Here is a 14,566-nt window from a genome sequence, read left to right on the forward strand (position 1 = left end):
CCAACATTGGGGGAGAGCCAGCTGTTATGCCAGTATTCAAGAATATGCTTGTTCACTTCACCAGATTTTGAAACCAGTATGCATACAATTAGTAGCTGATCATTTTCTTTTGCACATGGGGACAAAACGTACCACTTGGTTCACGGAAGATAAGGAGTAGTGGAGAAAGAAGACTACCGTCTGTGGAAATAATGTAATGTTCCAGATGCTGAATGCACCCTGACAATCATGTCTACTTCACCCATTGCGTGTAGTGTGTGGTCTCTGTGAAAGTCATAATTAAATTCAGACTAGTCAGTATTTAGAATCTCAGCTGCTAAATAATTAGGAATGGTAGGGTCCATGAATTCAATACCGAATGCAATTGCAGAATTCTGTACTACTTCTTGCACTTGAGAATGTTTGTACAATACAAATGGTGTAACTTTGTAACTCATAGTCTTGAGAACTGCCTTAAAATTCTACACCCTAGCAGATTCAGTTCTGAAATCAATCATCCAAATGCCCTAGCTGCTGTGAATTCCCACTATCTTATATGAATGTCATGCACAACCATGGTATTAACCCTTGCGTCTTGGAAAGTAGACGAAACATACTCCGATATGACTGCAAGTTTCTCATGTTTTGGTCCTTGTTTTTCAGAATATCTTTTATAATGAGATATATTTCCTGTCCTTCACCTTCTGAAGTTATGCATTAATGTTTTCAATTACCAGTCTTTATTTTTTGCTTGAGTTACTTTCTTGGAGAAATTGAAAAGAGCATAGTTATTAGCTGCATCAGTAAAAAGATCATAAATTGGTTTGATGTCGTTAATGTCCTTGGAAGGCATTTGCTCCAGTTCTTCACTCTTGAGGACTTCAGTGACAATGGCAGCTTAAAGTTTCTTAATCTAACTGAAGATAGTGTGTGCAATGTCCCTTTTCTCTTCATGTACTTCACATGATGAAGATGGCAATTCAGTCTGGTGTAAAACCTTTAGTATCTAGTTTGTGTCAATTCTCAGTGTGCATAATAAAAATGCAAATACAAAATGTCCACTTACAGTTCACCATTTCACTTACACACAACTATTGTAGAGTCAGAATATACTTTTCTTGCATTGCCAAGGTACTATGTTGCCACATGTATGAATTACCTGCAACTGAGCTTACATTATGAACAAGTTAGGATTGGTAGCTAAAATGTGCATTACTGACATCTAGCATATCAGTTATGGCTGCATCAGCTTCCATGGCCTATAAATGAACATCATAAAATTAGCAGAAAAACTAATACCTCAAATGTGCAAAATCCATAGTTCATTCCAAATAGTAGCAAAAGCAGCCACTTCTAGGGCAGAAATTATTCATGATTGTCTCAATTGATTTCTAAAATTCTACTGTACTGCAGATTTTGCACTGGCAAGGTTTTCTACATGCATTTAGTTCAGTTCAGTCTCTGAATTTTTCTTTACCCAAAAACTCAAAAATGTAGTTCATCACACATTGTTGAACTTCAACTACTCCAGTCAACTATAAAATAGAGAAGGTCTGAAGAAACGCACTGCATCTACTAACAGAACATGTAATGTTTTGTAAGAGTAGTATTATGTATGACATAAAAGTTCTGTAAGCATTGTTTCTCCACTCTGAAGGGGACGATTTTTATGGCTATTTTTGTTCGTATCCAGTAAGATTTTCTGCACAGTTACTCATTTCTATAAAACACTGTTAATTTTCTTTGCAATGTGGCATTATTTTAGTGTACGAACAGAAATGTTTTGGGCGAAAATGGCGGCTTCCATCATGAACTGTTCAATTGAGTATGTATATATCCAGTGCATGGTTAACTATTCTTCTAAACTTCATAGTTCCTCTACATGCTCCTGTCCTTTGCTGAAAGCATCTATTTCCTCATTGACATATGACACTACTGCTTTTCTGTACAGTTTACTGAACATATAAATATTTATACTTCTTTTAGTAGCCCTTTGTACTTTGATGATGCTTATTACCACAACCACCTCATGGTCACTAGTTCTAGTTTTTATGAGGGTGTCTTCAAAGAGTTCATGTGTGTACATTGCCATTAGATCCATTATGTTTCATCATGAGTGGGGTTGTGAGCTTTCTATTCTAAGTAGTTTGTTTTCTTGTCACACACACCCCCAACTAATTGGTCATTGGCTGATTAAACTCTCCCATGATCATTACAGTATGACTGGGGAACTTAAGTGTTAGCAAGCTGAGGTTTTCTCTAAAGGTTTTAAATTACACCAGCAGGTGAGTCTGGTGGATGACTGAAGGACCCAGTTACAGTTTTATGACCACTCCTAGCACTGAGTCTTGCCCAAACAGTCTCACATGCAGCTTTTGTTTGTATTTCAGTGGATCAGTGGATTTGAGTTTCTTGCATACTGAAAAAAATAAACCACCTCCATTTCCCATTACTCTGCCTTTCTGATGTATGCTTAAATTTTCTCCAAAAATATCACAGCTGCTAACTTCATGTTTTGACCATTTTTCTGTACCTGGTATTATGTGAGTGCCACAGCTTCTCAGGAGCACTTAAAAAAACAACTTTTTGAACCCCCACACACAATGAACTACTGATTTAGCAGCCTCTGCTCTGATAGGTGGAGCATCAGACCCATTTAAGGCAACCCTACAGTTCTCAGCCCTATGGTGCATGTCCAGGAAGTTGCAGCCTAGTTTGTCACCAAACTTTCAAAGTCACTGGTTCAGTCCCTCAACTTGACTCAAAATCAAGGACCCATGATCAGTTCTGGAGGCAATGCTTTACATCATGAGCTCTGCTGAAACTCTATGTTAATGGCTGGTCTCCTCAGCCTTCTCTACCAGTTGCTGAAATGATCAAAGTATGACCTCAGGAACTAGACAGCAAGCATGTCTTGTTTCAAAGTGTACCACAATCTGCAGTTGGTTGAACCCTCTTTCCTCAGTGGCTGTCAGAATAGCATCTTCACCATCTTGAATGAGGCCCAGAGGTACACACGTGGAATGCACCTGGTGTCCCTTCTTATCCCTTGCTGCCATTCCCCTAAGGGTTACCATTATTTGCCATATGTTTAAACTGCGTATGTTTAATAGGCCCCTACCCTTCTGTATTTGCCTTCTCTTTAGACAGGACACAGCAGGTTTCCCAACAGTTGAAGGGAGCCATTGGCTCAGTTTTGGTGAAAGACAGCATCTCAAACTTGTTGGCTTAGGGGGATTGGTGTAACAAGCTGGGTTCTGCTCGATCACCATCCCCGCTGTACAGGGCACTTAGCCCTACCACTACATGTCACTCACATTCAAGTGGATGAGTAATGATAGATCCCATACTTATTGCAAAGTAGACAGGATCCATGAGGATAGTAGTTGAGGTATCTTCAGCACCAGTACCACAGGTTCTTGTGAGCTATACCATTACACCAGTTTGCAGTAGCTGCTAATTGCTTGCTGGTAGTCAGGGTGATTTCCTGCTCCTTATAAACATCAATCAGCTCATCCCGTAATCAAGAATATCATTCACAGTGAGGCTGCATTGTGGCTGGTGAAGTGTTCTATATGACAGTAATCAAGATTTTAAATTAAACCTGCTGATTTTCTTTTTACCTGTTCAGCTAGTAATATTACTAGTTCTCTTTAAGAACTGTAACAGTCAGTGCATGTAAACAGGCTTTTATTGCAACAAAAGAAAATGTATGGTAAAAATTACTAACTTCCTAAAACTTCTTGAGGTTATAGTTGCTAACAAACTCAAAAATAATATTAATTTGCAATAAATATAGATAATATACACTCCTCTTGAAAGGGGGAATTATATATAACATATTGTTAGTTATAATATGCACTGCAGTAAGTATATGACAAATGCTGATTTTCTACAAAATAAAATGTGCACATAACAGTTGCAACTTTTGAAAATTCTCAGAAATGTGCACATATTCATGTTAACAATAATAGACTGTCATTGTGGGTGAAGTATTCTTGTACAGTAACTGTAAATTACAAGCACTGATTTGCTACAAAGTAGGATTAAGCTATCTGAAATATCCATAACCAACAAAAATGTTCAAAAACATACTTTCATAAACATTTGAAAACTTTTTCAGGTACCGGTAATCATACAATGAAGTTAGGGAACAATTGGTTTTGAACAATGATAGGCCAAATGTTGTTGAAAATTTCTAAACAAGCTCAATTTACGTTATGCGTGCAATTGACCCTGATAAGTGTTTATTGCAGCACTTGAAGATGTTAGAAATTTGCAGGATCAGTATATCATGGTACTGGTGCACCCAAGTTTCAACACAACCAATGAAAAACAAAGAAGAAGTGATGTGAACAGCAAAATATTTGAACCTAGAATTTAGAATCAGTGTATGAATATAGCACAAACTTCCTCATACACAGGACAATTTGGAAGCAAAGAAATGTGTGAATTGCATGGATTTATTTTACTTACCTGAATTTGTGACAACTCCTACATTGGCATTCTGAAGATATACATTGGAATCTGTTTATCTAAGTCAAAATTCTGAAAAATTAGTCTTCTGCATGGAACAGCTAACAATGCAGTGATGTCAGATCATTAAATAAACATATTTGATATTGTCCTAATATAAAAAGATGTACTGCATACATATGAATAGAAATGTGCTTATCTTTGACTGAATAACTACCATATCAGTCACTTAAGATACAAAGTGTTTGTGTAAACCTTGCCAAATTTAGTTCTTGCAGCATGATATGTTCAAAATCCCTGAATCAGTTACATAAATAAATGAAAATTTTAGAATATCCCCTATTCTCCAATAAATTTCTGTGGCTGCCCATGTTTTGCTGTAGAAACACTTGTGTCTAAGCTGTTAGTCTGCCATGAATTCAAATGCCTTGTAATTTTTATGTTGAATGTGCATATGGTACTATGTCAAATGGCACTGACATACAGAAACTACTGCAATCTAATTGAGCCCCCCACCTTGTTCATGCCTTATTACTAGTAATTTTGACTAGTTTCCTCTCATTATTGTTTTAGGCTACTTGAGTTACTGGTATACATTCATAAGTGGAAATAAATGCTTTAGTGTGTGTTTCCAGTGTTGAACTTATTTGAATGGTTGTTCTTCACTCTGAAGCAGATGAAGAGCAGCTGGAAAAGAAAACAGCCAATGCCTTCTACAGGAGGAAGCGTCATAAGCTATTCAGGAAGTCTGAAAACCCACTCGTCCACACTGGATGCATATCTAATGAGTAAGTGAAGTTGTTCCATCTTTTGTTAGTGTGACAATCTAATACTAGCCTCAAACAGACCTATCTCTAAATGTAAATCTATTCTGTAATCTCTAGGCAAAAAAGAGAGGAATTAGTAATTAATGTCTACTGAAAAACTTACGTAGAGATGGCAGCACCATCTCCATAGTAATTATATTTATAATTAAATTTAACATCATTGGCATTTGATAAATTTAATCTAAAATAATAAGTTTATCACCAACAAGAAAAATTATTTGACAAATTCTGCACACTCATTTACAGATCATGACCTCATTAGAGGCATGTCACAAACAAAGAGCAAGTTTCTAAAACAAGTAGTTAGACAGGGCACTGTATTTAAGGTAAAGCTCTACCTGTCTTAAAATATTTTCATTCTCTGGTGCCTTATAATAAACAAATTTATTATAACCTACTAGTTACGGTGGTGGTGGTAATAATACATGAAGTAAATTTGTAATTTTATTGTTTACTCCACAGTACCAAATCCCAAAACCATATGCTTGTGGGAAAGATCCAGGTGGGTTACTCATGACTGAAAAATTGAGACATAAAATATGGAAAATGTACACTTCACTGCCTGGTAGCTATGAATAGAAAATAAGATGGTGCCTACAGTGACAGAGTGAATTGCTGCAACAATAGTCATGCAGCAGAGAACTGAGTTGCTGACCAGTAGTTCTGCTATATTAGTTAACCCAATTGCTACTGGTTGCCTCACATTCATTACATAACTTATGGCATTTTTGCCACCTCATTTGGAAGACTTCCTTTGTTGGGAAAATGTGTTGCATTGAATGGTGAATATATGCATAATGAACACCATAAAAAATTTTCATGGTCATATCTAGAGCTTTCTGAGGTGATGATTAAAACTGTGACTACCTCTCAATTAATTATCTCAACAGTTGCAAGGCGTAGTTATGCATTCCACAAATTTTGGTAGCAATACCTGGTTTGGAAAACCATTTCTCCATATTTTTAGTGTAGGTATTTGTGTAATTAGTGCAATATTACCAACGTTCTACGCTCTTTGACAATTTTTTTTCTTTGTAAGGCTTTAATAGTTCCTGATCATGATGTTAATGTAGCTGTTACGGAATAGACTGCTATGAGATAACTGTGCGTTCTGCTTGTACTTCAAGTGTGATGTCTTGTTTCATGTAGTTTCCCCCTTCAACAGCAGTGCTTATTTTTTCAGTTTTTGTAAGGTTTTGTTTAGTAATAATAACCTCAACAAGAGTTTGAGACTCGGTTTCCTAGGTAGCTTCAGGAAATCATTAAGTTTTAAACACAAGTTTGTAACACTTCCTGGCAGATTAAAATTGTGCCAGACAGGGACTCTCACCCAGAACTTTGTCTTTTGTGGTCATTGCTCTTATGGACCTAGCCATCCATACACAACTCAAGACTTTGTTCTAGTAGTTCTAGTCCTGAAACACATTCAGAAATTCTCAGAAGTTTGTTAAGTAGGAGAGAATTACTAGTGGAAGTGGAGTTGTGAGGGTGGATCATCATTTGTACATTGGTAGCTCAGTCATCAACAGTGTGACTTGGGAGTGGCAAGTTCTCAGGTTCAGCTCTTTGTCTGGCAGAGTTTTATTCTACCAGGATTTTAGTAGTATGTTTCATCAATCAGTCACTTCCTTGGATATTAAAGGTGTTAATCACTTAAGTTCTTTCTGGGGAACTTGTTGCCCTGTAATATTTCATATTTGATATTAAAACATGGAATTCGAGAACTTAATTTCAAGATAAGCCCTAATTGTTTACTGCTCAGTGAAGCAATGTGCTAGTCAAAATGTGACACCACTTCGTGTACTGTTCTTGGGTATGTGATGAATTAGTTGCTGTCTGTAAACAGCTGGTAATTGCTGTGACCTCTTTCGAATGATTTGGAGCTGCCAAGCCACTGAAAATTAGATACTTAAGATAACCAAGATATCACAAGTGCTGTCATTGAGTGAGGTGGTGCAACGGAACAACAGTGGATGCATATTTCAGCCAAATACAAGTTCAAATCTCTGTCCACCTAGTCAAACTTACGTCTTCCATAATTTTCTTAAATTGCTTAACATGAATGCTGAAATTATTATTATTTGGAAAGGACATTGCTTATTACCTTCCTCCACCCAAGCTTGTGCCCACTATAAAGGCATCATCATTGATGAGACAATAAATCCTAACCTGCCTTCCTTCTTTCCAAGCAGTATCCTCCATCTCCTATCTAGGAAACAGAGGATCTATGACCACTCATCAGACTGCCCATGAGTGGCATCTCAGTGGATTGTTTAGGGTTACATGTGAGTCAGGAACTGTGAAGAACTCTGGGTGATACACCCATCAGTCTTAAAACCAGTTAGAAGTGCTGTCTCAGGATCGAACTGAAACCCAATCAGTGACACACACCTCACCTGCTAGGAAGCCTACTGTGTCCCATCATTGGAAAAAAAGTGCAAGAAGGTAGGGCTTTGTTAATCAATGGCTATGAGAATATATGGCAAATAGCAAGGTAAATGGTGTTACAGATTAGGAATGCTTGCCTTGTGCACTCAGTCTGAACACCTGGGAGCCTTTTTCAACATATATGATAGCATGTTTCAGCTTCCATTATGAGAAAAGTATGCAGTGAGGTACAGATTGTGATGTATGTTGATACAAGTAATTCCTTTTGTCTGGGCTCAGAAGACATGCTTGGATCAATCCAGTGACTTGAACAGAAGGTTGAGAAGACAGACTTTGTTCATAAAGTTTTAATGAAACACAGAATCTGTAATACTGCACTGAGAATAGATCTTGGTCCCCTGGCTTCCATTCAGGTGGAAAGCTTGGACCAAGCTAGGTTGTGACTTCGTACATTAGCACAATAAGTTTAAAGATGTAGTTTCCCCAAATTGCCTCAGTGGTGTATTCCATGTAAGGAGCTGTTACCAAGGTAGATGCATCTATGTAGATGCATTGAAGAGTCTTAGTTTAAGCAGTTCTCCTCCAGTCCAGACAGCTTGTAGGAGATGAAGTGTTAGTGTGAGATCCAAAGAAATGCAAACATGAATCATACTTAGTGACATAACTTTTTGACAAATATGTGTCGCATAACTTTTTAATTGATAGTGCAGTTTTAAGTTTGAAATTTACTGCATATAATATTCAGCTGTTTATTTTTCCTTCACAAAACTGGGGTATCTGTCTGCTGATTGCTGGCCTGGATAGTGGCGTGTAATGTCAGGACTTAATTTCCAGAATGAAAGACATAAGAAACACTCTTCCATTTGAACTTGTCAATATATTAGGAAAGTAATTGACATTACAAATTATAAATAAAACTTTCAACTTTTAACACATCATAAAATAACAGAAAAACTAAGTAAAACAGGTCACACATTTATACACAGTATATTATAGTAAACTAGTTGCATGGCTGCCTCTGCAGCTCTGACGGACACTGATAATGTTCTTGAATGAGCTGTATTGTTCTTTCTGTGAAATAAATGGATTTACAATTATGAATTACTGACTTACATGCATGCAGTGTTATATATGAATCTAGTTTAAACTGTTCGTGTGTAAAGCCAAATGAGTTATAAATGACTGGTGTCAACCTATTTCTGGATACAGGGGAAAGTACCATGGATGATGTGACATTTTTTCAGAGGCTGACCACATCCATAACTCATCAGATGAGGCAGGTTATTGCTGATAATTTGGGTGGGCCTCATACTAGCCTCATCCCTGATGAAACTTTACATTGTTCACATTATTTCACTTAAACATATTTGTTACAACAGTATGTTTGTTACTTGGAAATCTACATGACATCATTGGACTTCACATTTTATTTACTGAATTCCTTCTAACTAACACTTAATACACACAAATTTGAAAAAGTCATTTTGAGTAGTAATAGGAATGGTGTCCTAATATGAGACAGTTGGAGAAAACACTTAATATTAACCACTATAAGAACAGCTAAACCCAAAAATAATCATGTCTTTCTTAAATCCTCTCCAACATTTTCTGCATTTATTATGCAAAAGAAGTGCAGTCAGGGCATCCAAAGTCTCTTTCTAATGTCAACATTTCACTTCTATCATGTTTGATGCTATTAAAGCTTTAATCTCTTTGAACTGTGTCAAGATGTTGATAACTATTCAAGTTTCAGAACACACTGATTTTTAATAGATCAGGCGGCTCCTGGTGTCGCTTGCTGATTTTGGAAGCTCACTGGATACCAATATTAGACTCACATATACTCTGCTGTTTGCATCTTTTATGTCAAACTCCTGGTGTATTGCAATCTTATTGTATCTTAAGTATATGCTTGTTATGTGGGAGTTTTCCAAAGACTATTAATTACATTTTCCACTGTTGCTGCGCCCACATAGGATACACTACTACTACTACTACTAGTAGTAGTAGTAGTAGTAGTAGTAGTAATAGTAGTATGGTGTTCTGCCTTATGGGATGTCTTGTCATGGGTTAAGCCACTTCCACTTTCGTCTGTCCGTAGCCAGTCTTTTCATTTCTGAATATTTGTCTCCTTTGATATTGTCCAACCTACTTTGTGGACCACTAAACAAAGATCGGAGGAAAAGACTTGCCAAATGTTACATCTAGAGTGTTGCACTTGTGGCGTAGAGTGCCATAAATATTGATATTTGTTCAGTGTATAAGTGTGCTATCTTTGAGGAGGGGACTTTGGGAGGATGTTGGCCGCTAAAAGCAGTTAGCCTTCGGACTGGTATCTGTGTAGGAGAGAAGTGCTAATAAATCTGTATCTCAGAGAATTCTAGTTGTTTACCTACAACTATATCCTCTTCCCTCACACTGTATGGTGTGGAGACCTTGAGGAAGGGTGAAGAAAGAAGATTGGAGGCACTAGAGATGTGGATATGGAGAAGAATGGAAAAAGTGAAATGGGAAGACTGAGTAAGGAATGAAGAAGCGTTAAGAAGAGTTGGAGAAGAAAGAAACATGCTGACAGTCATCAGAAAGAGAAAATGGAACTGGATTGGACATTATTTGAGGAGGGACTGTTTATTGAAGGAAGGAATAGAAGAAATGGTGGAGAGAGAAAGGGGAAGAGGAAAAAGGGGAAGAGGAAAAAGGAGATATCAAATGCACTCCAAATAACCGCATCATGATAAATGAGGTTGCTACTTGATATGGATTATTTTTCCACCAGGTTTCTATTTATTAGGGATCATGTGTTTTAAATAATTCCATGAATTCCATACAAGTGGCTATCTTATGTGGGGGACAGGGAAATAAACAGATGAGGTGGACATGGTTTTGTCTTCCTTTGTCTACCACGCAAATGTGCTATGGTGCCCATCAAATGTTGGCACAACAGGGTCACCACCAGATAGGTTCAGAGTCCACAAAACTGTTAAACCACTTAGTGAAAATATGAGTCTGAATCCAGTTGCTATGCTGCCAAGATGAAGTAACCTGAATATGAGATACAAAGTCCTGATATGTGATACTGTCATGTATTAGGATACCTATGATATTGCTTACTAGGAATAACCCATCTTATACTAGAAATACAGCTTTATAGTTATGCTGTTCGGTTTGAAGGCAATGCATTATAATGTATAAAAGCATACTTCTTGAAGAACATAATTGTATGAATATTGCTGTATCAACTAATCATCTTCAGATGTTAGTCATAAAAGCATACACTTTCAAAAAAATTTGAAATTCAACACTTTTAAAATAAAGGCATCTCCACAAAATCTGGCTCTGTAATGGTCTTATTGCACTGCTGTATGCCTCTGGTGTTGTGAGAACTAAGCTTTGGTACTTCCCAACAGAGCTGAACACTTACTTTGGCCAATATCAAGCTTTCACACATAAGCTAACTCTCCTGTAACAGACATCTCTCCACTGTATTCAAAATTGTATTTAGTAATTACAGTATCTTTTCTTTAAATAAAAGAGAAAGTCTAATCGAAACATGTTCATTTTATCCAGTTAAATTCTAGTCACAGTATGAAAGAGTAGTGCATTCCATCATCTGGCATCTAAAGGTTCATATCCAGATATTAACAACATAACTGAATTCCATTTTCCTTGCAAATTATAGAGAAAGAAAATAGACTTTGGATTGGAGAAAGATATTCTAGTCTCATTTTGTCCATTGGAAGATAATGCAGTTTTGTACCTGGTTATCTCTTTCCAATCATATGCACATTCAGCCAGGTTTTAATAAATATTGTGACAGGATTTGAACATCCTATTCAGACCCATTATATTGGATAGTTAAACTTATTTTTCCCAGCATATTAGTAAATTTATGTAAAGACCAAAATTTATGAGCTGCTCATTGAACATTTGTTTGTTCAATTTTATCTTACTTATTACTACTGCTGCATCTGCATTCTCATTCTGTCTGCTACCTCTGTGTACATCTCTGTGCACAAAGAGAAAACTTTGTCTTTAGCAACTTAATCTGGGCCTGACTGTTGACAAACTTGAGTGTGTTCATGAATTTATGTTCTCAAATGAACAGGCAAAAGGAGTGCTGTAGAACTTGGCACATACGTTTGAATGTGTAATTTGACAAAAAGTACATCATTAACTAGTTTCATTCATGTCAAAGAACTGAATCATTATTCGGTTAGTTACTCTTTTCTACATTTGAAATGCAAGCTTCATAAAAGATAAGATTTTTCTGGAAGTCCAGTTGATCTAAACCCATTTCTCCTCAACATAATTCTTTTCTCTCACTCCTATAAAACTTGGCTGAATTTCATTTAAAACTGTGGGAAATTTTTGATACAGTTTTTCTAGCATGCACTACAATAGTTCTCCAAAAATGTACTAACAGTATGCATCTGAGTTGTACTTATCAAAACAAGAGAAGCTACCACAGAAAGGCCTTTAGCACCTACTACAATGAGGCACATAAAAATATTGGCCAGATGGCAAAACTGAACTCTGATTCAATGAGTGATGGCCATGCTCAGTGTTTGAGTGCTACTTACGTAGTTCCACTAACACCTCCTTCAGACCAAATCTATTACTGAAACTTCCTGGCAGATTAAAATTGTGTGTCAGACCAAGACTCCAACGCGGCACCTTTGCCTTTTGTGGGCAATGAGCTACAAAAGCATGACTTATGACCCATCTGCACAGCTTCACTTCCTCAAGTATCTTGTCTCCTACCTTCCCAACTTCACAGAATGTTTTTGCAAACCAGTATCCTTTCTTCCAGGAGTGCTAGTCTTGCAAGATTCACAGAAGAGCTTCTGCGAAGTTGGGAGAGTAGGAGATGAGGTACTAGCAGAAGTAAAGCTGTAAGGATAGGTCATGAGTCACGCTTGGGTAGCTCAGTCAGTAGAGCACTTACCTGCAAAAGTCAAAAGTTCAGAGTTCAAGTCTATCTGGCACACAGTTTTAATCTGCCAGGAATTTTCATATCGATGCACACTCTGCTGCAGAGGCAAAATTTCATTCTCGACATATGTCAGTCAATTTACTGTATACACTACATGATTTAAAGTATATAGATACCCCCAAAAACACAATTTCATATTAGGTGCATTGTGCTGTCACCTACTGCCAGATACTCCTTAGTAGTCATTAGACATTGTGAGAGAGCAGAATGGGGCCCTCTGTGGAACTCACAAACTTCGAACGTTATAAAGTGATTGGGTGTCACTTGTTTCATAAGTCTGTATGCGAGATTTACACTCTCCTAAACTTACCTAATTCCACTTTTCTGATGTGATAGTGAAGTGGAAACATGAAGGGACATGTACAGCACAAAAGCATACAGGTCGACCTTGTCTGCTGACTGACAGAGACTGCCAACAATTGCAGAGAGTCGTAATGGGTAATAGGCAGACATCCATCCAGACCATCACACAGGAATTCGAAACTGAATCAGGATCCACTGCAAGTACTATGACAGTTAGACAGGAGGGGAGAGAACTTGGGCTTCATGGTTCAGCGGCTGCTCATAAGCCACACATCATGCTGGTAAATGCCTCGCTTGGTGTAAGGAGCGTAAACATTGGATGATTGAACAGTGGAAAATCATTGTGTGAAGTGGCAAATCATGCTACACCATGTGGCAATCCGATGGCAGGGTGTGGGTATGGCGAATGCCCGGTGAACGTCATCTGCCAGCATGTGTAGTGCCAACAGTAAAACTCGGAGGCATGATGTTATGGTGTGGTTGTGTTTTTTATGTTGTTTTGCAAGGCACTATCACAACACAGGTCTGCATTGATGTTTTAAGCACATTTATGTTTCACATTGTTGGAAAGCTACTCAGGGATGGCGATTGCATCTTTCAACACAATCGAGCACCTCTTCATAATGCACGGCTTGCTGTGGAGTGGTTACATGACAATAACATCCCTGTAATGGACTGCCCTGTACAGAGTGCTGACCTGAATCCTATAGAACACCTTTGGGATGTTTTGGAACGCCGACTTCATGCCAGATCTCACTGACCGATGTTGGTACCTCTCCTCAGTGCAGCACTCTTTGAAGAATGGACTGCCATTCATTGAGAAACCTTTCAGCACCTGACTGAATGAGTTCCTGTGAGAGTGGAAGTTGTCGTCAAGGCTAAGGGTGGGCCAACATTGTATTGAATTCCAGCATTACTGAACATGTAAGCCATTTTCAGCCAAGTGTCCAGATATTTTGATCACATAGTGTATTTCAAGGTGATGTGTGTGGTATGTTTTGCTAGTATGATCATATTTTGCCGCTATAACAAAATGTGGGCATTAATGGATCAAAAGTGTCGCCACAGATTTTGACGCAGCTGTACATGTCGAGAATGCCTAATGTGAGACTTTGCATTTTCTGTGTGAACAGTTTTGTTTACTGATTACTTTTTTATTGGGGGTAGCTTTGTGGTGTGTCACAAATTGAAAATTTGTAAATTCACTGCCTCTGTCACACAACATAGTGGCAACATGTCAAACAACTTTCCTTTTTTTTAATCCGGTTACAGCATTCCACATTCAATTTGTCAAAATTATCCAAGAAAATCTGTTTCTTATAAATAGTTTTAACACAAATGCATCACAAAAGTCCTTTCTAATCTCTTTAGTTGCTGAATTCTTTCTTAATTGTAGCGGCAAGACAGGAGACAGGGGGCAGAAGGGATGATGGTTCACTGACCTTGCCAGGCCAGAATGGTGAGGGCAGGGTGTTGGCTGCAGACAAGGGATAACATAGCTCAGAAGCCACGCAATGTGAGGAATCCTGCAAAGTGAGAACATGAACGTCCTGTAGAATTGTCCACAATGACGCAGAAACAGCAGCTGCTGGAAGAAAGC

This window comes from Schistocerca americana, chromosome 8 (genome assembly GCF_021461395.2).
Source record: "Schistocerca americana isolate TAMUIC-IGC-003095 chromosome 8, iqSchAmer2.1, whole genome shotgun sequence".
Taxonomy (NCBI): domain Eukaryota; kingdom Metazoa; phylum Arthropoda; class Insecta; order Orthoptera; family Acrididae; genus Schistocerca; species Schistocerca americana.